The sequence below is a fragment of the Ursus americanus genome, unplaced genomic scaffold, assembly GCF_024610735.1.
Source record: "Ursus americanus isolate L20-20 unplaced genomic scaffold, mUrsAme1.1.p SCAF_214, whole genome shotgun sequence".
NCBI lineage: Eukaryota > Metazoa > Chordata > Mammalia > Carnivora > Ursidae > Ursus > Ursus americanus.
This window is the reverse complement of record NW_028273796.1, coordinates 22,903-45,513: the sequence shown is the minus strand read 5'-3', so window position 1 is coordinate 45,513 and position 22,611 is coordinate 22,903. Positions and strand designations below refer to the sequence as shown.

The following is a 22,611-nucleotide window of genomic DNA, read 5'->3' as shown; positions in this document are numbered from 1 at the left end:
ATTCTCGCCTGCCACGCGGGAGGCCCGGGTTCGATTCCCGGCCCATGCAGTGCTCTGTCCCCTTTTGGCCCTGCAGCCCCAACGCTGGCACGGCCCGGCTTCCTCTCTCCAAAGCTCCAGGCACCTGGCCTACACCAACCCTGCTCCCACCGGGGGGGACCGCCCCTGCCCTGCCCCACTCTGACGCCCATTCCCTTCTTCTTGGGCTCTCTTGTCCAAGGCGACCAAACTCCACCCTGCATTGGGCCAAGGCCCCTGGCCCGCCCACACGCTCTCTTTGCCCCTTTTCTCTTCGGGACCCCCGACCACCCGGCTTGACTCGCCCACTTCGCTTCCAGAAATACTTCCGCGCACCACCACACACCTGTACCCCGATCGCGCCTCGGGGTGTGGCACGCCCCACCTCGCCCCACCTCCACTCCTTTCGCCACCGCTCCTCCCTCCCTGCCTCACTCTCCCCACACTCCCAAAATCCTCCTGTCTCTGACAACCAGGAACAACCAAGTTGCCACCCCTACCACTGATACATCCCATTCTCCGGCAGGGGCCCTCACAAACTCACTAGGGTGCACCAGGAAGACCACATTCATTGGCACAACACCATCGTCCCGACACACGCTCTCTGTTCTCTCTATGCCCTGCTTGGCCACAGTATCCTTCAAATCCCGCCGCTCCTCCATCGCTAAGACCACCGCCAGCACCAGCACTAGCAGCAGCACCACCAGCACCAAGCTCCCCCTCCACCAGCAGCAGCAGCAGCAGCAGCGACAGCACCACCACCACCACCACGAGCCCCCCCGCCCAACAGCAGCACCAGTAGCAGCAGCAGCGGCACCAAGTCCACCAGCAAAGCAGCACCCGGACCATCACCAACATCAGCTCGGCAGCCTCCTTCGACACCACCCCCGCCGCCGCGGCCACCAGCCACCAGCAGGACCAAGTCCACCACCGCACACCACCACGGGCACCATTGCAAACAGCACTAAAGTCCTTCGGCATCACCCGCCACCAGCACCAACAGAACCAAGGCCACCACCAGCGCACCGGCATAGGCATCATCGCCAACAGCACTAAGGTCCTCCCCATCACTATCACCCCCCCACACCACCACCACTAGGACCAAGTCCACCACCACACCACCACGGGCACCACTGCCAACAGCACTAAAGTCCTCAACACCACCACCACCACCACCAAGTCCACCATCACCACACCGGCACGGGCACCAAAACCAACAGGACTGAAGTCCTTCACCATCATCACCGCCCCCACCACCATCACCAGAAGGACCAGGTCCACCACCAGCTCACGCGCATGGACATCATCGCCGACGGCACCCAAGTCCTCCACCATCAGTACCACCCCCACACCACGTAGTCTACCCCCAACCCCTCGTACCATAGCAGCAGCAGCAGCAGCAGCAGCAGCAGCAGCAGCAGAAGCAGCAGCAGCAGCAGCAGCAGCAGCAGCAGCAGCAGCAAGACCAAGTCTACCATCACCACACTGGCACAGGCACCATGGCCCACAGCACTGACGTCCTTCACCACCACCACCACCATGACCAAGTCCAGCAGCAGCACCAAGTCCACCACCAGCGCACCAGCATGGACATCATCACCAACAGCACCCAAGTCCTCTACGATCACCACCACCGCCATCGCCACCGCCACCTCCACGAGCTCCACTATCACCACACCGGCACGGGCACCATCGCCAACAGGACTGAAGTCCTTCGTCACCACCACCACCGCCACCACCAAGACCGTGTCCACCATCACCCCGGCAGCCCTGGCACCGTCACCAACGGCACCAAAGGCCACCACCACCATCGCCAGCAGCGGCGGCACCAAGTCATCCACCAGCAACAACACAAGTACCAGCTCAGCCAGTACCTCCCCCCCGCCCCGGCCGCCCCTCTGGCCCAACATCCCCACACCTGTCGCCTGCCTCCTCGCCCCCTCCTTTCCAAGTCCTCACTGGTCAATGATCCTGGGTGGCATTTGTCCTGTTGGCCTCTCTGAATCTCAACCCCAGGACGACCCCTGAGACCTGACTGACTGTCCCAATGATAGGTGACTGAAGTCTCCGGGGCTGTGGAATTCCTCACCCCGCTGGGACGGCTCCTAGACCCGGTCCCCCATCTCTCTGTGTTTCCCGTGCTTGCCTGCCTACCGGCTTCCCACCCACGTCCCCCTGCACCCCACCCGTTGGCCCGAGCGCCCTGCAGTACAACACAGCATAGCACAGCACAGCAGTCTCCCCCCGCACCACCGCCATGGTCCTCTCCCACCACGGGGGACTCCAGCTTTTTTACGCCGGGACCCACTCCCCACCACTTGCCGCGTGCTGCTCCTGCCAGCCTCCAGGCTAGACCCCTGCCACCCGCCACCCACCCCGTGTACCCCACACCCATCTCTCACACTCAAGGCCAGCAGTCGGACCTCCCACAGGCTCCTCAGGCACACTCCTACTCCGTCTCCTCCCCTACCTCAGATCTGAGCTCACCCTCCCGCACACGTGCACGCGTGCCGGGTAAGACGCCCCAAGCCTCCGCAGAGACCCTGCCTGAGTGGCCAGCCACGCTCTCGGCCGGGTCCGCAAGCCCCACACTTCCCCGCCCGGCACTCCACCCACACATCCGGGCTGCTCCCGGCCCTCCCGTCCTTCTGGGATCCTTGTCGCCCTCTGCCCTAACCCCCGTGGGAGGCCACCCACGGGAGCAAACACCTTCATCCTGCGCTTCCCCCACCGCGGCTGCCTCCCCCCCCCCCCACGCACACACACTCACTCACGTACGCATGCACACAGAGGCAAGGGTGCTGAAGGAACTCCCTGTGGTGATGGTAAACACCCGGACGCCCACAGGGGTTCCTTTCCTGGCTGGTACGACCTTGTCCCAATCCAGCGAGTGGGCTGCGGCGGCAGGTTTGGGCGGGGCACGGGCTGTCCGCTTGGGCTCTGAAGGAGACAATCTCTGAACAGAGAGCAAACGCTTGGCGGACAGGGGCGTGAACGTGTTGGCGGGAAGGAGACCCTGGTCTGCGATTTCCCTAGAGGAGCACCCGTAGGAGACGACGCGCACAGGGGTGCAGAGAGGGATGGAGTAGACCCTGGCTGGGTGTACGCTAAGGCTGAATGGGCAATGAGAACATCTTTAAGGTGCCGTCCAGGTCGTGGGTCTGCGGGATGAGGGTAGGGCTGGAGGGGGAGGAGGGTGCTCCAGGGAGCACGCTTGCCACTTTGCCATAGGATTCAGGGGAGTGGTGGTGAGGCGATGTGAGGGACGTGTTGGCTAGAAGTCCACCCTGTGTGTCTCCCGTGCGCCTCCAGCCCCTCCCACCCGCTCGGCCGTTGGGTTTTCCCCACCGGCCTCCCGAATCTCCCCGCTGTCTCACCTGCTCTGCCTGGTGGTCCGGCGACCTGGACGTGCCCAGATTCGCTTTCCCAACCCCACCTCCGGGGCGCCACGGGCCGGCTCTCTGCTCCCATCTCCGCCCAAGGCCAGCACCCACGTGGACCGCAATCGCCGGGCACGGGAGACGCGGCCAGCCCAGAGGTTCGTGGTGTCGGTGCTGGGAAGCTGGGCCGGGCCGTGGCTGGCCGGGGGGAGAGGCAAGGGACCAGGGGCTCCAGCAGGGTACCCGGCTCGAAGAGGTAGATTGCTCACGCTCCCCAGACCTCCTCCCCCACTCCCCCTGCCCCTCTTCCCAGCACCGACACCACGAACTAGCACCTCAGGAAGGAGCAAGGGGTGTCCTGTCAGGGGTGGCGAGGTTTCTCCTGAAGACAGCACTGCAGCCACAGAGGCCAAGCCCCTGGGCTGGCTGGACGTGCGGGCGTCTGCTGGTGGCCATGAGTGGGGATAGAGGGTATCGCGGCCTCTCGGGTTTGGGGCGGAGGAAGAGGGGGAGCCCGGCCAGCGTCCAGGGGAGGCGCCCAAGCCCTGCAGTTGGGCGGCCGGCTGGCGAGGCCAAAAGGCTTGGGCTGGCCGAGGCGACAGGGCAAGGCTTGGGCTAGACGGGGCGGCTGGCCTTGCGTGGGCGCCGAGGCGGCGTGGCAAGGGAGAAGCTGGCTAAAAGGGGCGCGGATGCGCTGGGCAGGTTGGTAGGTAGGCCGAGAGGAAGAAGAAAGGCTTCCCTGACCGGGAATCGAACCCGGGCCGCGGCGGTGAGAGCGCCGAATCCTAACCACTAGACCACCAGGGAGCGGCGGGCTCCACGCCTGGCCCGCACCCCCTGGACCCAGCGCCTCCATACCACCCACGCGCTTCTGCTTTGCCTCCAAGGCCCCCGCCTTGCCACGGCCAGCCGCCCGCCGGCCCTGCCAATCCACCTACCCTGCTGGCAGCACCCTCAAAACGCTGCACGCCTCCTTCCCTCACACACGCGCTCAGCTTCGGCCACGCTCCATGCTCCGGGCTCCGGGCTCCGGGCTCCCGGCTCCCATCGGGCCCGGGCACGAGGGCCCTGGAGCCACGCAAAAGGTTGGCCAGCTGCGTTGGCCGGGAATCGAACCCGGGTCAACTGCTTGGAAGGCAGCTATGCTCACCACTATACCACCAACGCTGCACAGCCCGGGCCGCCCCCAGACGCCGGCCCAGGGTTCGCAGCAGCGCCTTCACGCCTTCTCTCCACCGCCTCGGCCGCCTGGCGCAGCCCTGCCCCGACGTCCTGCCCGACCGCAGCTCGGCGCCGCCACACGCGCCAGCAGCGGCCGCCCGGCGCCCCACCCGCGCCGGCCCGGCGCAGCTGTGCGGCTCCGCAGGCCCCACCGCCCGCCGCCCGCCGCCCGCCTCTGGGGGGCGCTCTGGCCGCCCTGCGGCTCCCGGGCCCTCGCCCCCCGACACACGCTGCCCCTCCCAGACCCGCTGGCCTGGGCCCTTCTCCACCCGCTGGTCCGCGAGCCCACATCCCGCACCGACGGAGGACCCCACACGGCCGCCACCCACCCGTCCCCCGTGCGGCACCCCCTTCCCCCGCTTCCCCGCCACGGGGCAGCGTCGCGTCCCCAAGGAGCGCCTTGAGCACAGCCACTCGTCAGGCGCCGTGGCCACGACAGGAGGCCCTGGCTGGGCTGTGGCGATCCCGCACGCGCGCGCGCCGGAGGGGGGGGGTGGCGAGGAAGGGAAAGGGGTGGCGGTGGTCGACGGCGGGCAGGCGGGACACCCGTCGTCGCCCTGCGCCTCTTGTCGGACGCTGGAGGGAGGAGAAGAAGGGCCCTGGGGGCAAACGTTTGGAGAGAGCGGCGACGCCGGCGACCAAAAAGGGCGTCTTGCCTCCCCGTCGGGGAATCGAACCCCGGTCTCCCGCGTGACAGGCGGGGATACTCACCACTATACTAACGAGGACGGCGGCGGCCACCCGGGCGCCCGACCCCTCTCCGCCTGCCTGCCCACGCCTACCCCTGCCCTCGACGCCCTGCCTTACACAGGCGTCCGCCACACGCCACACCCGACGCGACCCCAAACCAACCGCGTCAGCCCCCACAGCAGTCCCCCTGCCCCCCACTCGGAGTGGACCAGGGACCCGGGCCGGGCGGGCGGCGCTGAATACCCCGAGTGCGCCGCTGCCTACCGCCTGCCAAGCGGAGATCCCGCCGGCAGGAGAGACCCGAGAGGGCAAGCACGGCTGCGAGCAGGAGGACGGGGGCTCAGGATGGCCAGAGGCGGACGACGGAGGGGAGGGGAGGGCAGGGGAGAGCAGGGGAGGGCAGGGGAGGGGGCGGTGGCGGCGCAAGAGGCTGGCCCGACGGCGCCCTCTGGGTGCAGAGCCGGGGATGTGCGAGCGGGGCGGGCGGGCGGCGGCTGCGGCGGGGCGGCCAGTCGGCTGGCCGAGCTCCCGGTCGGCCGGTCCCCGCGCGCGCCCCGTCCCTTGCGCACCCACACAGCCGCCAGCCAGCACCAGCGTTCGCGCCGGGTCCCAGCCAGGCGAGCGGCGACGCGCCCAGGCCCGCCGTCAGGATGGCCGAGCGGTCTAAGGCGCTGCGTTCAGGTCGCAGTCTCCCCTGGAGGCGTGGGTTCGAATCCCACTCCTGACACGCCCCCCTTTTGGCGCGCCCAACGAGGGCACGGGACACCGGCGGGCCTGGACGACGCCCTATAGCAAGCCCCGGCCTGCCTGACGGGCCGCTCCTGCCTGGCACCGGAGCAGAAGGGGCCCAGTATGGAGCCCCGACGCCTCCACCCTCCTGGCCACGGGCTTTGCGCACACACGCCCTCCCCCACCAATTCACGCGCCTTTCCCACCTGATCCCACACCCGCAGGCTTCGGGAACCTCGCGGCACGTCTCTGCTCACCTGCTTTCGGGGGGCTGTCTTTTCCTTCCTCCCTCCCGCTCCCGCTCTCGCTCCCGCTCTCGCTCAGGCTCCCGCTCCGGCTCCGCTGCCGGCGCATGCTCCCGCGCCCGCTCTGGCCCCGGCTCTGGCGTCCGCTCCACTCCCACCGCCCCCTGCGGGCCAGGCGCGTGCGCAAAGGCCAAAAGCCCTCCGCATTCGGTTCTCCACCAGACTCGTGCCTGGTGAACAGCGCCTCGCTCTCCGAGCCGTGCTCTTCAGCCACCAGGAGCACACCGTCCCGCACCCTGTCCTTTCCGCCGGCCCCCATTCCATTCCCTCCACATCCTACGCAGGTGGCCCGTGGTGCCCACGAGGATTTTCCACCTTGACGCCTTGCCCTGGCCACGCCTGCCTGCCTGCCTGCCTGCCTGCCTCCCGGGACACAGGCAGCCCAGCCACCTGCTCGCCGGCTAACGCCAGGGCCCTCCCTTCACTGGGCCTGGCCCTGGAGTCCAGCCCGCAAAGGTGGTTCCCATGAGCGCTGGGCGGAGGGAAGCCCTGGATACCCAAGCCACCCACCTGGGCGCCACAGCACATCTCCGCGCCGGAAGCCGCGGCCCGGCCGGGACCCCAGGAGCCCAGAGCGCTCCCTCGCCGCGCCATCGGCCAGCTGGCCACTCTGCCCACGCGCTCCTGCGAGCCAAGATCGCGCTCCTGCCTCACAACCACCGCACCCGAGCTGGGCCCCTAGGGAGAGCTGCGGGCCAGAGCTCAGACACCTTGCTTTGGTCTCCCGGCCTGAGCGGTACTCAGAGGCGCCGGCCGCGCTACCGGGCCTCCGACTTCTCCACACGGCACGCGCGCGCACGCGCGGGGGACACACACACACACACACACACACACACCACCCCACGGCACCCCACGTGCGCACACAACCGCAGCTCCGTTCCCCAGACCCTCCGCTCCCCCCCTGGCCCTTGCACACACTGAGTGGACGAGAAAGCCATCAGCCAAAGGGACTTTGGGTCGGTGCTGACACGAGCTGCTGAAGGGAACGTCAGTGCTCAGCTGCGCCCGCCACATATCCCCCGTGCTGTGTGCGATTCGGGCGCAGGCCGGGCTTGGTCCACCTCCTGGCTTCCCTGGCAACCGACCCCCAGCGGGGCAGTGTCTGGCGCCCCCCCTCCCACCAGGGAGAAAGCACAGGATGAGCCTAGTCAGCCTGCACGCGCCGGTGCCTCGCTCTGCCCGTCTGCGCCGCTCCCTAGGGCTCTGGACGTGCCTGGAGCCTCTTTTTCAGGCCGCCCGTCCGCCTCCTGCTCCCACGAAGCAGATGCTCGCGACTGGCCCCGACCCGCGTCTGGCCGCCGCTGGGGAGCGCCGCTGGGGAAGCCGTCTGTTGAGCACTGCCATCGGTGCATGGGTGGTTCAGTGGTAGAATTCTCGCCTGCCACGCGGGAGGCCCGGGTTCGATTCCCGGCCCATGCAGTGCTCTGTCCCCTTTTGGCCCTGCAGCCCCAACGCTGGCACGGCCCGGCTTCCTCTCTCCAAAGCTCCAGGCACCTGGCCTACACCAACCCTGCTCCCACCGGGGGGGACCGCCCCTGCCCTGCCCCACTCTGACGCCCATTCCCTTCTTCTTGGGCTCTCTTGTCCAGGCGACCAAACTCCACCCTGCATTGGGCCAAGGCCCCTGGCCCGCCCACACGCTCTCTTTGCCCCTTTTCTCTTCGGGACCCCGACCACCCGGCTTGACTCGCCCACTTCGCTTCCAGAAATACTTCCGCGCACCACCACACACCTGTACCCCGATCGCGCCTCGGGGTGTGGGCACGCCCCACCTCGCCCCACCTCCACTCCTTTCGCCACCGCTCCTCCCTCCCTGCCTCACTCTCCCCACACTCCCAAAATCCTCCTGTCTCTGACAACCAGGAACAACCAAGTTGCCACCCCTACCACTGATACATCCCATTCTCCGGCAGGGGCCCTCACAAACTCACTAGGGTGCACCAGGAAGACCACATTCATGGCACAACACCATCGTCCCGACACACGCTCTCTGTTCTCTCTATGCCCTGCTTGGCCACAGTATCCTTCAAATCCCGCCGCTCCTCCATCGCTAAGACCACCGCCAGCACCAGCACTAGCAGCAGCACCACCAGCACCAAGCTCCCCCTCCACCAGCAGCAGCAGCAGCAGCAGCGACAGCACCACCACCACCACCACGAGCCCCCCCGCCCAACAGCAGCACCAGTAGCAGCAGCAGCGGCACCAAGTCCACCAGCAAAGCAGCACCCGGACCATCACCAACATCAGCTCGGCAGCCTCCTTCGACACCACCCCCGCCGCCGCGGCCACCAGCCACCAGCAGGACCAAGTCCACCACCGCACACCACCACGGGCACCATTGCCAACAGCACTAAAGTCCTTCGGCATCACCGCCACCAGCACCAACAGAACCAAGGCCACCACCAGCGCACCGGCATAGGCATCATCGCCAACAGCACTAAGGTCCTCCACCATCACTATCACCCCCCCACACCACCACCACTAGGACCAAGTCCACCACCACACCACCACGGGCACCACTGCCAACAGCACTAAAGTCCTCAACACCACCACCACCACCACCAAGTCCACCATCACCACACCGGCACGGGCACCAAAACCAACAGGACTGAAGTCCTTCACCATCATCACCGCCCCCACCACCATCACCAGAAGGACCAGGTCCACCACCAGCTCACGCGCATGGACATCATCGCCGACGGCACCCAAGTCCTCCACCATCAGTACCACCCCCACACCACGTAGTCTACCCCCAACCCCTCGTACCATAGCAGCAGCAGCAGCAGCAGCAGCAGCAGCAGCAGCAGAAGCAGCAGCAGCAGCAGCAGCAGCAGCAGCAGCAGCAGCAAGACCAAGTCTACCATCACCACACTGGCACAGGCACCATGGCCCACAGCACTGACGTCCTTCACCACCACCACCACCATGACCAAGTCCAGCAGCAGCACCAAGTCCACCACCAGCGCACCAGCATGGACATCATCACCAACAGCACCCAAGTCCTCTACGATCACCACCACCGCCATCGCCACCGCCACCTCCACGAGCTCCACTATCACCACACCGGCACGGGCACCATCGCCAACAGGACTGAAGTCCTTCGTCACCACCACCACCGCCACCACCAAGACCGTGTCCACCATCACCCCGGCAGCCCTGGCACCGTCACCAACGGCACCAAAGGCCACCACCACCATCGCCAGCAGCGGCGGCACCAAGTCATCCACCAGCAACAACACAAGTACCAGCTCAGCCAGTACCTCCCCCCCGCCCCGGCCGCCCCTCTGGCCCAACATCCCCACACCTGTCGCCTGCCTCCTCGCCCCCTCCTTTCCAAGTCCTCACTGGTCAATGATCCTGGGTGGCATTTGTCCTGTTGGCCTCTCTGAATCTCAACCCCAGGACGACCCCTGAGACCTGACTGACTGTCCCAATGATAGGTGACTGAAGTCTCCGGGGCTGTGGAATTCCTCACCCCGCTGGGACGGCTCCTAGACCCGGTCCCCCATCTCTCTGTGTTTCCCGTGCTTGCCTGCCTACCGGCTTCCCACCCACGTCCCCCTGCACCCCACCCGTTGGCCCGAGCGCCCTGCAGTACAACACAGCATAGCACAGCACAGCAGTCTCCCCCCGCACCACCGCCATGGTCCTCTCCCACCACGGGGGACTCCAGCTTTTTTACGCCGGGACCCACTCCCCACCACTTGCCGCGTGCTGCTCCTGCCAGCCTCCAGGCTAGACCCCTGCCACCCGCCACCCACCCCGTGTACCCCACACCCATCTCTCACACTCAAGGCCAGCAGTCGGACCTCCCACAGGCTCCTCAGGCACACTCCTACTCCGTCTCCTCCCCTACCTCAGATCTGAGCTCACCCTCCCGCACACGTGCACGCGTGCCGGGTAAGACGCCCCAAGCCTCCGCAGAGACCCTGCCTGAGTGGCCAGCCACGCTCTCGGCCGGGTCCGCAAGCCCCACACTTCCCCGCCCGGCACTCCACCCACACATCCGGGCTGCTCCCGGCCCTCCCGTCCTTCTGGGATCCTTGTCGCCCTCTGCCCTAACCCCCGTGGGAGGCCACCCACGGGAGCAAACACCTTCATCCTGCGCTTCCCCCACCGCGGCTGCCTCCCCCCCCCCCCACGCACACACACTCACTCACGTACGCATGCACACAGAGGCAAGGGTGCTGAAGGAACTCCCTGTGGTGATGGTAAACACCCGGACGCCCACAGGGGTTCCTTTCCTGGCTGGTACGACCTTGTCCCAATCCAGCGAGTGGGCTGCGGCGGCAGGTTTGGGCGGGGCACGGGCTGTCCGCTTGGGCTCTGAAGGAGACAATCTCTGAACAGAGAGCAAACGCTTGGCGGACAGGGGCGTGAACGTGTTGGCGGGAAGGAGACCCTGGTCTGCGATTTCCCTAGAGGAGCACCCGTAGGAGACGACGCGCACAGGGGTGCAGAGAGGGATGGAGTAGACCCTGGCTGGGTGTACGCTAAGGCTGAATGGGCAATGAGAACATCTTTAAGGTGCCGTCCAGGTCGTGGGTCTGCGGGATGAGGGTAGGGCTGGAGGGGGAGGAGGGTGCTCCAGGGAGCACGCTTGCCACTTTGCCATAGGATTCAGGGGAGTGGTGGTGAGGCGATGTGAGGGACGTGTTGGCTAGAAGTCCACCCTGTGTGTCTCCCGTGCGCCTCCAGCCCCTCCCACCCGCTCGGCCGTTGGGTTTTCCCCACCGGCCTCCCGAATCTCCCCGCTGTCTCACCTGCTCTGCCTGGTGGTCCGGCGACCTGGACGTGCCCAGATTCGCTTTCCCAACCCCACCTCCGGGGCGCCACGGGCCGGCTCTCTGCTCCCATCTCCGCCCAAGGCCAGCACCCACGTGGACCGCAATCGCCGGGCACGGGAGACGCGGCCAGCCCAGAGGTTCGTGGTGTCGGTGCTGGGAAGCTGGGCCGGGCCGTGGCTGGCCGGGGGGAGAGGCAAGGGACCAGGGGCTCCAGCAGGGTACCCGGCTCGAAGAGGTAGATTGCTCACGCTCCCCAGACCTCCTCCCCCACTCCCCCTGCCCCTCTTCCCAGCACCGACACCACGAACTAGCACCTCAGGAAGGAGCAAGGGGTGTCCTGTCAGGGGTGGCGAGGTTTCTCCTGAAGACAGCACTGCAGCCACAGAGGCCAAGCCCTGGGCTGGCTGGACGTGCGGGCGTCTGCTGGTGGCCATGAGTGGGGATAGAGGGTATCGCGGCCTCTCGGGTTTGGGGCGGAGGAAGAGGGGGAGCCCGGCCAGCGTCCAGGGGAGGCGCCCAAGCCCTGCAGTTGGGCGGCCGGCTGGCGAGGCCAAAAGGCTTGGGCTGGCCGAGGCGACAGGGCAAGGCTTGGGCTAGACGGGGCGGCTGGCCTTGCGTGGGCGCCGAGGCGGCGTGGCAAGGGAGAAGCTGGCTAAAAGGGGCGCGGATGCGCTGGGCAGGTTGGTAGGTAGGCCGAGAGGAAGAAGAAAGGCTTCCCTGACCGGGAATCGAACCCGGGCCGCGGCGGTGAGAGCGCCGAATCCTAACCACTAGACCACCAGGGAGCGGCGGGCTCCACGCCTGGCCCGCACCCCCTGGACCCAGCGCCTCCATACCACCCACGCGCTTCTGCTTTGCCTCCAAGGCCCCCGCCTTGCCACGGCCAGCCGCCCGCCGGCCCTGCCAATCCACCTACCCTGCTGGCAGCACCCTCAAAACGCTGCACGCCTCCTTCCCTCACACACGCGCTCAGCTTCGGCCACGCTCCATGCTCCGGGCTCCGGGCTCCGGGCTCCCGGCTCCCATCGGGCCCGGGCACGAGGGCCCTGGAGCCACGCAAAAGGTTGGCCAGCTGCGTTGGCCGGGAATCGAACCCGGGTCAACTGCTTGGAAGGCAGCTATGCTCACCACTATACCACCAACGCTGCACAGCCCGGGCCGCCCCCAGACGCCGGCCCAGGGTTCGCAGCAGCGCCTTCACGCCTTCTCTCCACCGCCTCGGCCGCCTGGCGCAGCCCTGCCCCGACGTCCTGCCCGACCGCAGCTCGGCGCCGCCACACGCGCCAGCAGCGGCCGCCCGGCGCCCCACCCGCGCCGGCCCGGCGCAGCTGTGCGGCTCCGCAGGCCCCACCGCCCGCCGCCCGCCGCCCGCCTCTGGGGGGCGCTCTGGCCGCCCTGCGGCTCCCGGGCCCTCGCCCCCCGACACACGCTGCCCCTCCCAGACCCGCTGGCCTGGGCCCCTTCTCCACCCGCTGGTCCGCGAGCCCACATCCCGCACCGACGGAGGACCCCACACGGCCGCCACCCACCCGTCCCCCGTGCGGCACCCCCTTCCCCCGCTTCCCCGCCACGGGGCAGCGTCGCGTCCCCAAGGAGCGCCTTGAGCACAGCCACTCGTCAGGCGCCGTGGCCACGACAGGAGGCCCTGGCTGGGCTGTGGCGATCCCGCACGCGCGCGCGCCGGAGGGGGGGGGTGGCGAGGAAGGGAAAGGGGTGGCGGTGGTCGACGGCGGGCAGGCGGGACACCCGTCGTCGCCCTGCGCCTCTTGTCGGACGCTGGAGGGAGGAGAAGAAGGGCCCTGGGGGCAAACGTTTGGAGAGAGCGGCGACGCCGGCGACCAAAAAGGGCGTCTTGCCTCCCCGTCGGGGAATCGAACCCCGGTCTCCCGCGTGACAGGCGGGGATACTCACCACTATACTAACGAGGACGGCGGCGGCCACCCGGGCGCCCGACCCCTCTCCGCCTGCCTGCCCACGCCTACCCCTGCCCTCGACGCCCTGCCTTACACAGGCGTCCGCCACACGCCACACCCGACGCGACCCCAAACCAACCGCGTCAGCCCCACAGCAGTCCCCCTGCCCCCCACTCGGAGTGGACCAGGGACCCGGGCCGGGCGGGCGGCGCTGAATACCCCGAGTGCGCCGCTGCCTACCGCCTGCCAAGCGGAGATCCCGCCGGCAGGAGAGACCCGAGAGGGCAAGCACGCTGCGAGCAGGAGGACGGGGGCTCAGGATGGCCAGAGGCGGACGACGGAGGGGAGGGGAGGGCAGGGGAGAGCAGGGGAGGGCAGGGGAGGGGGCGGTGGCGGCGCAAGAGGCTGGCCCGACGGCGCCCTCTGGGTGCAGAGCCGGGGATGTGCGAGCGGGGCGGGCGGGCGGCGGCTGCGGCGGGGCGGCCAGTCGGCTGGCCGAGCTCCCGGTCGGCCGGTCCCCGCGCGCGCCCCGTCCCTTGCGCACCCACACAGCCGCCAGCCAGCACCAGCGTTCGCGCCGGGTCCCAGCCAGGCGAGCGGCGACGCGCCCAGGCCCGCCGTCAGGATGGCCGAGCGGTCTAAGGCGCTGCGTTCAGGTCGCAGTCTCCCCTGGAGGCGTGGGTTCGAATCCCACTCCTGACACGCCCCCCCTTTTGGCGCGCCCAACGAGGGCACGGGACACCGGCGGGCCTGGACGACGCCCTATAGCAAGCCCCGGCCTGCCTGACGGGCCGCTCCTGCCTGGCACCGGAGCAGAAGGGGCCCAGTATGGAGCCCCGACGCCTCCACCCTCCTGGCCACGGGCTTTGCGCACACACGCCCTCCCCCACCAATTCACGCGCCTTTCCCACCTGATCCCACACCCGCAGGCTTCGGGAACCTCGCGGCACGTCTCTGCTCACCTGCTTTCGGGGGGCTGTCTTTTCCTTCCTCCCTCCCGCTCCCGCTCTCGCTCCCGCTCTCGCTCAGGCTCCCGCTCCGGCTCCGCTGCCGGCGCATGCTCCCGCGCCCGCTCTGGCCCCGGCTCTGGCGTCCGCTCCACTCCCACCGCCCCCTGCGGGCCAGGCGCGTGCGCAAAGGCCAAAAGCCCTCCGCATTCGGTTCTCCACCAGACTCGTGCCTGGTGAACAGCGCCTCGCTCTCCGAGCCGTGCTCTTCAGCCACCAGGAGCACACCGTCCCGCACCCTGTCCTTTCCGCCGGCCCCCATTCCATTCCCTCCACATCCTACGCAGGTGGCCCGTGGTGCCCACGAGGATTTTCCACCTTGACGCCTTGCCCTGGCCACGCCTGCCTGCCTGCCTGCCTGCCTGCCTCCCGGGACACAGGCAGCCCAGCCACCTGCTCGCCGGCTAACGCCAGGGCCCTCCCTTCACTGGGCCTGGCCCTGGAGTCCAGCCCGCAAAGGTGGTTCCCATGAGCGCTGGGCGGAGGGAAGCCCTGGATACCCAAGCCACCCACCTGGGCGCCACAGCACATCTCCGCGCCGGAAGCCGCGGCCCGGCCGGGACCCCAGGAGCCCAGAGCGCTCCCTCGCCGCGCCATCGGCCAGCTGGCCACTCTGCCCACGCGCTCCTGCGAGCCAAGATCGCGCTCCTGCCTCACAACCACCGCACCCGAGCTGGGCCCCTAGGGAGAGCTGCGGGCCAGAGCTCAGACACCTTGCTTTGGTCTCCCGGCCTGAGCGGTACTCAGAGGCGCCGGCCGCGCTACCGGGCCTCCGACTTCTCCACACGGCACGCGCGCGCACGCGCGGGGGACACACACACACACACACACACACACACCACCCCACGGCACCCCACGTGCGCACACAACCGCAGCTCCGTTCCCCAGACCCTCCGCTCCCCCCCTGGCCCTTGCACACACTGAGTGGACGAGAAAGCCATCAGCCAAAGGGACTTTGGGTCGGTGCTGACACGAGCTGCTGAAGGGAACGTCAGTGCTCAGCTGCGCCCGCCACATATCCCCCGTGCTGTGTGCGATTCGGGCGCAGGCCGGGCTTGGTCCACCTCCTGGCTTCCCTGGCAACCGACCCCCAGCGGGGCAGTGTCTGGCGCCCCCCCTCCCACCAGGGAGAAAGCACAGGATGAGCCTAGTCAGCCTGCACGCGCCGGTGCCTCGCTCTGCCCGTCTGCGCCGCTCCCTAGGGCTCTGGACGTGCCTGGAGCCTCTTTTTCAGGCCGCCCGTCCGCCTCCTGCTCCCACGAAGCAGATGCTCGCGACTGGCCCCGACCCGCGTCTGGCCGCCGCTGGGGAGCGCCGCTGGGGAAGCCGTCTGTTGAGCACTGCCATCGGTGCATGGGTGGTTCAGTGGTAGAATTCTCGCCTGCCACGCGGGAGGCCCGGGTTCGATTCCCGGCCCATGCAGTGCTCTGTCCCCTTTTGGCCCTGCAGCCCCAACGCTGGCACGGCCCGGCTTCCTCTCTCCAAAGCTCCAGGCACCTGGCCTACACCAACCCTGCTCCCACCGGGGGGGACCGCCCCTGCCCTGCCCCACTCTGACGCCCATTCCCTTCTTCTTGGGCTCTCTTGTCCAGGCGACCAAACTCCACCCTGCATTGGGCCAAGGCCCCTGGCCCGCCCACACGCTCTCTTTGCCCCTTTTCTCTTCGGGACCCCGACCACCCGGCTTGACTCGCCCACTTCGCTTCCAGAAATACTTCCGCGCACCACCACACACCTGTACCCCGATCGCGCCTCGGGGTGTGGGCACGCCCCACCTCGCCCCACCTCCACTCCTTTCGCCACCGCTCCTCCCTCCCTGCCTCACTCTCCCCACACTCCCAAAATCCTCCTGTCTCTGACAACCAGGAACAACCAAGTTGCCACCCCTACCACTGATACATCCCATTCTCCGGCAGGGGCCCTCACAAACTCACTAGGGTGCACCAGGAAGACCACATTCATGGCACAACACCATCGTCCCGACACACGCTCTCTGTTCTCTCTATGCCCTGCTTGGCCACAGTATCCTTCAAATCCCGCCGCTCCTCCATCGCTAAGACCACCGCCAGCACCAGCACTAGCAGCAGCACCACCAGCACCAAGCTCCCCCTCCACCAGCAGCAGCAGCAGCAGCAGCGACAGCACCACCACCACCACCACGAGCCCCCCCGCCCAACAGCAGCACCAGTAGCAGCAGCAGCGGCACCAAGTCCACCAGCAAAGCAGCACCCGGACCATCACCAACATCAGCTCGGCAGCCTCCTTCGACACCACCCCCGCCGCCGCGGCCACCAGCCACCAGCAGGACCAAGTCCACCACCGCACACCACCACGGGCACCATTGCCAACAGCACTAAAGTCCTTCGGCATCACCGCCACCAGCACCAACAGAACCAAGGCCACCACCAGCGCACCGGCATAGGCATCATCGCCAACAGCACTAAGGTCCTCCACCATCACTATCACCCCCCCACACCACCACCACTAGGACCAAGTCCACCACCACACCACCACGGGCACCACTGCCAACAGCACTAAAGTCCTCAACACCACCACCACCACCACCAAGTCCACCATCACCACACCGGCACGGGCACCAAAACCAACAGGACTGAAGTCCTTCACCATCATCACCGCCCCCACCACCATCACCAGAAGGACCAGGTCCACCACCAGCTCACGCGCATGGACATCATCGCCGACGGCACCCAAGTCCTCCACCATCAGTACCACCCCCACACCACGTAGTCTACCCCCAACCCCTCGTACCATAGCAGCAGCAGCAGCAGCAGCAGCAGCAGCAGCAGCAGCAGCAGCAGCAGCAGCAAGACCACGTCTACCATCACCACACTGGCACAGGCACCATGGCCCACAGCACTGACGTCCTTCACCACCACCACCACCATGACCAAGTCCAGCAGCAGCACCAAGTCCACCACCAGCGCACCAGCATGGACATCATCACCAACAGCACCCAAGTCCTCTACGATCACCACCACCGCCATCGCCACCGCCACCTCCACGAGCTCCACTATCACCACACCGGCACGGGCACCATCGCCAACAGGACTGAAGTCCTTCGTCACCACCACCACCGCCACCACCAAGACCGTGTCCACCATCACCCCGGCAGCCCTGGCACCGTCACCAACGGCACCAAAGGCCACCACCACCATCGCCAGCAGCGGCGGCACCAAGTCATCCACCAGCAACAACACAAGTACCAGCTCAGCCAGTACCTCCCCCCCGCCCCGGCCGCCCCTCTGGCCCAACATCCCCACACCTGTCGCCTGCCTCCTCGCCCCCTCCTTTCCAGGTCCTCACTGGTCAATGATCCTGGGTGGCATTTGTCCTGTTGGCCTCTCTGAATCTCAACCCCAGGACGACCCCTGAGACCTGACTGACTGTCCCAATGATAGGTGACTGAAGTCTCCGGGGCTGTGGAATTCCTCACCCCGCTGGGACGGCTCCTAGACCCGGTCCCCCATCTCTCTGTGTTTCCCGTGCTTGCCTGCCTACCGGCTTCCCACCCACGTCCCCCTGCACCCCACCCGTTGGCCCGAGCGCCCTGCAGTACAACATAGCATAGCACAGCACAGCAGTCTCCCCCCGCACCACCGCCATGGTCCTCTCCCACCACGGGGGACTCCAGCTTTTTTACGCCGGGACCCACTCCCCACCACTTGCCGCGTGCTGCTCCTGCCAGCCTCCAGGCTAGACCCCTGCCACCCGCCACCCACCCCGTGTACCCCACACCCATCTCTCACACTCAAGGCCAGCAGTCGGACCTCCCACAGGCTCCTCAGGCACACTCCTACTCCGTCTCCTCCCCTACCTCAGATCTGAGCTCACCCTCCCGCACACGTGCACGCGTGCCGGGTAAGACGCCCCAAGCCTCCGCAGAGACCCTGCCTGAGTGGCCAGCCACGCTCTCGGCCGGGTCCGCAAGCCCCACACTTCCCCGCCCGGCACTCCACCCACACATCCGGGCTGCTCCCGGCCCTCCCGTCCTTCTGGGATCCTTGTCGCCCTCTGCCCTAACCCCCGTGGGAGGCCACCCACGGGAGCAAACACCTTCATCCTGCGCTTCCCCCACCGCGGCTGCCTCCCCCCCCCCCACGCACACACACTCACTCACGTACGCATGCACACAGAGGCAAGGGTGCTGAAGGAACTCCCTGTGGTGATGGTAAACACCCGGACGCCCACAGGGGTTCCTTTCCTGGCTGGTACGACCTTGTCCCAATCCAGCGAGTGGGCTGCGGCGGCAGGTTTGGGCGGGGCACGGGCTGTCCGCTTGGGCTCTGAAGGAGACAATCTCTGAACAGAGAGCAAACGCTTGGCGGACAGGGGCGTGAACGTGTTGGCGGGAAGGAGACCCTGGTCTGCGATTTCCCTAGAGGAGCACCCGTAGGAGACGACGCGCACAGGGGTGCAGAGAGGGATGGAGTAGACCCTGGCTGGGTGTACGCTAAGGCTGAATGGGCAATGAGAACATCTTTAAGGTGCCGTCCAGGTCGTGGGTCTGCGGGATGAGGGTAGGGCTGGAGGGGGAGGAGGGTGCTCCAGGGAGCACGCTTGCCACTTTGCCATAGGATTCAGGGGAGTGGTGGTGAGGCGATGTGAGGGACGTGTTGGCTAGAAGTCCACCCTGTGTGTCTCCCGTGCGCCTCCAGCCCCTCCCACCCGCTCGGCCGTTGGGTTTTCCCCACCGGCCTCCCGAATCTCCCCGCTGTCTCACCTGCTCTGCCTGGTGGTCCGGCGACCTGGACGTGCCCAGATTCGCTTTCCCAACCCCACCTCCGGGGCGCCACGGGCCGGCTCTCTGCTCCCATCTCCGCCCAAGGCCAGCACCCACGTGGACCGCAATCGCCGGGCACGGGAGACGCGGCCAGCCCAGAGGTTCGTGGTGTCGGTGCTGGGAAGCTGGGCCGGGCCGTGGCTGGCCGGGGGGAGAGGCAAGGGACCAGGGGCTCCAGCAGGGTACCCGGCTCGAAGAGGTAGATTGCTCACGCTCCCCAGACCTCCTCCCCCACTCCCCCTGCCCCTCTTCCCAGCACCGACACCACGAACTAGCACCTCAGGAAGGAGCAAGGGGTGTCCTGTCAGGGGTGGCGAGGTTTCTCCTGAAGACAGCACTGCAGCCACAGAGGCCAAGCCCCTGGGCTGGCTGGACGTGCGGGCGTCTGCTGGTGGCCATGAGTGGGGATAGAGGGTATCGCGGCCTCTCGGGTTTGGGGCGGAGGAAGAGGGGGAGCCCGGCCAGCGTCCAGGGGAGGCGCCCAAGCCCTGCAGTTGGGCGGCCGGCTGGCGAGGCCAAAAGGCTTGGGCTGGCCGAGGCGACAGGGCAAGGCTTGGGCTAGACGGGGCGGCTGGCCTTGCGTGGGCGCCGAGGCGGCGTGGCAAGGGAGAAGCTGGCTAAAAGGGGCGCGGATGCGCTGGGCAGGTTGGTAGGTAGGCCGAGAGGAAGAAGAAAGGCTTCCCTGACCGGGAATCGAACCCGGGCCGCGGCGGTGAGAGCGCCGAATCCTAACCACTAGACCACCAGGGAGCGGCGGGCTCCACGCCTGGCCCGCACCCCCTGGACCCAGCGCCTCCATACCACCCACGCGCTTCTGCTTTGCCTCCAAGGCCCCCGCCTTGCCACGGCCAGCCGCCCGCCGGCCCTGCCAATCCACCTACCCTGCTGGCAGCACCCTCAAAACGCTGCACGCCTCCTTCCCTCACACACGCGCTCAGCTTCGGCCACGCTCCATGCTCCGGGCTCCGGGCTCCCGGCTCCCATCGGGCCCGGGCACGAGGGCCCTGGAGCCACGCAAAAGGTTGGCCAGCTGCGTTGGCCGGGAATCGAACCCGGGTCAACTGCTTGGAAGGCAGCTATGCTCACCACTATACCACCAACGCTGCACAGCCCGGGCCGCCCCCAGACGCCGGCCCAGGGTTCGCAGCAGCGCCTTCACGCCTTCTCTCCACCGCCTCGGCCGCCTGGCGCAGCCCTGCCCCGACGTCCTGCCCGACCGCAGCTCGGCGCCGCCACACGCGCCAGCAGCGGCCGCCCGGCGCCCCACCCGCGCCGGCCCGGCGCAGCTGTGCGGCTCCGCAGGCCCCACCGCCCGCCGCCCGCCGCCCGCCTCTGGGGGGCGCTCTGGCCGCCCTGCGGCTCCCGGGCCCTCGCCCCCCGACACACGCTGCCCCTCCCAGACCCGCTGGGCTGGGCCCTTCTCCACCCGCTGGTCCGCGAGCCCACATCCCGCACCGACGGAGGACCCCACACGGCCGCCACCCACCCGTCCCCCGTGCGGCACCCCCTTCCCCCGCTTCCCCGCCACGGGGCAGCGTCGCGTCCCCAAGGAGCGCCTTGAGCACAGCCACTCGTCAGGCGCCGTGGCCACGACAGGAGGCCCTGGCTGGGCTGTGGCGATCCCGCACGCGCGCGCGCCGGAGGGGGGGGGTGGCGAGGAAGGGAAAGGGGTGGCGGTGGTCGACGGCGGGCAGGCGGGACACCCGTCGTCGCCCTGCGCCTCTTGTCGGACGCTGGAGGGAGGAGAAGAAGGGCCCTGGGGGCAAACGTTTGGAGAGAGCGGCGACGCCGGCGACCAAAAAGGGCGTCTTGCCTCCCCGTCGGGGAATCGAACCCCGGTCTCCCGCGTGACAGGCGGGGATACTCACCACTATACTAACGAGGACGGCGGCGGCCACCCGGGCGCCCGACCCCTCTCCGCCTGCCTGCCCACGCCTACCCCTGCCCTCGACGCCCTGCCTTACACAGGCGTCCGCCACACGCCACACCCGACGCGACCCCAAACCAACCGCGTCAGCCCCCACAGCAGTCCCCCTGCCCCCCACTCGGAGTGGACCAGGGACCCGGGCCGGGCGGGCGGCGCTGAATACCCCGAGTGCGCCGCTGCCTACCGCCTGCCAAGCGGAGATCCCGCCTGCAGGAGAGACCCGAGAGGGCAAGCACGGCTGCGAGCAGGAGGACGGGGGCTCAGGATGGCCAGAGGCGGACGACGGAGGGGAGGGGAGGGCAGGGGAGAGCAGGGGAGGGCAGGGGAGGGGGCGGTGGCGGCGCAAGAGGCTGGCCCGACGGCGCCCTCTGGGTGCAGAGCCGGGGATGTGCGAGCGGGGCGGGCGGGCGGCGGCTGCGGCGGGGCGGCCAGTCGGCTGGCCGAGCTCCCGGTCGGCCGGTCCCCGCGCGCGCCCCGTCCCTTGCGCACCCACACAGCCGCCAGCCAGCACCAGCGTTCGCGCCGGGTCCCAGCCAGGCGAGCGGCGACGCGCCCAGGCCCGCCGTCAGGATGGCCGAGCGGTCTAAGGCGCTGCGTTCAGGTCGCAGTCTCCCCTGGAGGCGTGGGTTCGAATCCCACTCCTGACACGCCCCCCTTTTGGCGCGCCCAACGAGGGCACGGGACACCGGCGGGCCTGGACGACGCCCTATAGCAAGCCCCGGCCTGCCTGACGGGCCGCTCCTGCCTGGCACCGGAGCAGAAGGGGCCCAGTATGGAGCCCCGACGCCTCCACCCTCCTGGCCACGGGCTTTGCGCACACACGCCCTCCCCCACCAATTCACGCGCCTTTCCCACCTGATCCCACACCCGCAGGCTTCGGGAACCTCGCGGCACGTCTCTGCTCACCTGCTTTCGGGGGGCTGTCTTTTCCTTCCTCCCTCCCGCTCCCGCTCTCGCTCCCGCTCTCGCTCAGGCTCCCGCTCCGGCTCCGCTGCCGGCGCATGCTCCCGCGCCCGCTCTGGCCCCGGCTCTGGCGTCCGCTCCACTCCCACCGCCCCCTGCGGGCCAGGCGCGTGCGCAAAGGCCAAAAGCCCTCCGCATTCGGTTCTCCACCAGACTCGTGCCTGGTGAACAGCGCCTCGCTCTCCGAGCCGTGCTCTTCAGCCACCAGGAGCACACCGTCCCGCACCCTGTCCTTTCCGCCGGCCCCCATTCCATTCCCTCCACATCCTACGCAGGTGGCCCGTGGTGCCCACGAGGATTTTCCACCTTGACGCCTTGCCCTGGCCACGCCTGCCTGCCTGCCTGCCTGCCTCCCGGGACACAGGCAGCCCAGCCACCTGCTCGCCGGCTAACGCCAGGGCCCTCCCTTCACTGGGCCTGGCCCTGGAGTCCAGCCCGCAAAGGTGGTTCCCATGAGCGCTGGGCGGAGGGAAGCCCTGGATACCCAAGCCACCCACCTGGGCGCCACAGCACATCTCCGCGCCGGAAGCCGCGGCCCGGCCGGGACCCCAGGAGCCCAGAGCGCTCCCTCGCCGCGCCATCGGCCAGCTGGCCACTCTGCCCACGCGCTCCTGCGAGCCAAGATCGCGCTCCTGCCTCACAACCACCGCACCCGAGCTGGGCCCCTAGGGAGAGCTGCGGGCCAGAGCTCAGACACCTTGCTTTGGTCTCCCGGCCTGAGCGGTACTCAGAGGCGCCGGCCGCGCTACCGGGCCTCCGACTTCTCCACACGGCACGCGCGCGCACGCGCGGGGGACACACACACACACACACACACACACACCACCCCACGGCACCCCACGTGCGCACACAACCGCAGCTCCGTTCCCC

The 22,611-nt window shown here is 68.4% G+C and overlaps 14 non-coding genes across 14 annotated transcripts; 5 read left to right on the top strand and 9 right to left on the bottom strand.

The window, feature by feature from the left end:
- Positions 1-4,133: 4,133 nt before the first annotated feature.
- On the bottom strand, positions 4,134-4,205 carry TRNAE-CUC (transfer RNA glutamic acid (anticodon CUC)). The gene has a single exon. It is a non-coding gene; the product is annotated as a tRNA-Glu (tRNA).
- Positions 4,206-4,493: 288 nt separating this feature from the next.
- Positions 4,494-4,565, bottom strand: TRNAG-UCC (transfer RNA glycine (anticodon UCC)). Its single transcript has one exon. It is a non-coding gene; the product is annotated as a tRNA-Gly (tRNA).
- Positions 4,566-5,275: 710 nt separating this feature from the next.
- On the bottom strand, positions 5,276-5,347 carry TRNAD-GUC (transfer RNA aspartic acid (anticodon GUC)). The gene has a single exon. It is a non-coding gene; the product is annotated as a tRNA-Asp (tRNA).
- Positions 5,348-5,953: 606 nt separating this feature from the next.
- Positions 5,954-6,036, top strand: TRNAL-CAG (transfer RNA leucine (anticodon CAG)). Its single transcript has one exon. It is a non-coding gene; the product is annotated as a tRNA-Leu (tRNA).
- A 1,655-nt stretch (positions 6,037-7,691) lies between these two features.
- TRNAG-GCC (transfer RNA glycine (anticodon GCC)) lies at positions 7,692-7,762 on the top strand. The gene has a single exon. It is a non-coding gene; the product is annotated as a tRNA-Gly (tRNA).
- Positions 7,763-11,843: 4,081 nt separating this feature from the next.
- Positions 11,844-11,915, bottom strand: TRNAE-CUC (transfer RNA glutamic acid (anticodon CUC)). Its single transcript has one exon. It is a non-coding gene; the product is annotated as a tRNA-Glu (tRNA).
- Positions 11,916-12,203: 288 nt separating this feature from the next.
- Positions 12,204-12,275, bottom strand: TRNAG-UCC (transfer RNA glycine (anticodon UCC)). The gene has a single exon. It is a non-coding gene; the product is annotated as a tRNA-Gly (tRNA).
- Positions 12,276-12,986: 711 nt separating this feature from the next.
- TRNAD-GUC (transfer RNA aspartic acid (anticodon GUC)) lies at positions 12,987-13,058 on the bottom strand. Its single transcript has one exon. It is a non-coding gene; the product is annotated as a tRNA-Asp (tRNA).
- Positions 13,059-13,662: 604 nt separating this feature from the next.
- TRNAL-CAG (transfer RNA leucine (anticodon CAG)) lies at positions 13,663-13,745 on the top strand. Its single transcript has one exon. It is a non-coding gene; the product is annotated as a tRNA-Leu (tRNA).
- A 1,656-nt stretch (positions 13,746-15,401) lies between these two features.
- TRNAG-GCC (transfer RNA glycine (anticodon GCC)) lies at positions 15,402-15,472 on the top strand. The gene has a single exon. It is a non-coding gene; the product is annotated as a tRNA-Gly (tRNA).
- A 4,057-nt stretch (positions 15,473-19,529) lies between these two features.
- Positions 19,530-19,601, bottom strand: TRNAE-CUC (transfer RNA glutamic acid (anticodon CUC)). The gene has a single exon. It is a non-coding gene; the product is annotated as a tRNA-Glu (tRNA).
- A 281-nt stretch (positions 19,602-19,882) lies between these two features.
- Positions 19,883-19,954, bottom strand: TRNAG-UCC (transfer RNA glycine (anticodon UCC)). The gene has a single exon. It is a non-coding gene; the product is annotated as a tRNA-Gly (tRNA).
- A 710-nt stretch (positions 19,955-20,664) lies between these two features.
- TRNAD-GUC (transfer RNA aspartic acid (anticodon GUC)) lies at positions 20,665-20,736 on the bottom strand. The gene has a single exon. It is a non-coding gene; the product is annotated as a tRNA-Asp (tRNA).
- A 606-nt stretch (positions 20,737-21,342) lies between these two features.
- On the top strand, positions 21,343-21,425 carry TRNAL-CAG (transfer RNA leucine (anticodon CAG)). The gene has a single exon. It is a non-coding gene; the product is annotated as a tRNA-Leu (tRNA).
- The last annotated feature ends 1,186 nt before the right edge of the window (positions 21,426-22,611 follow it).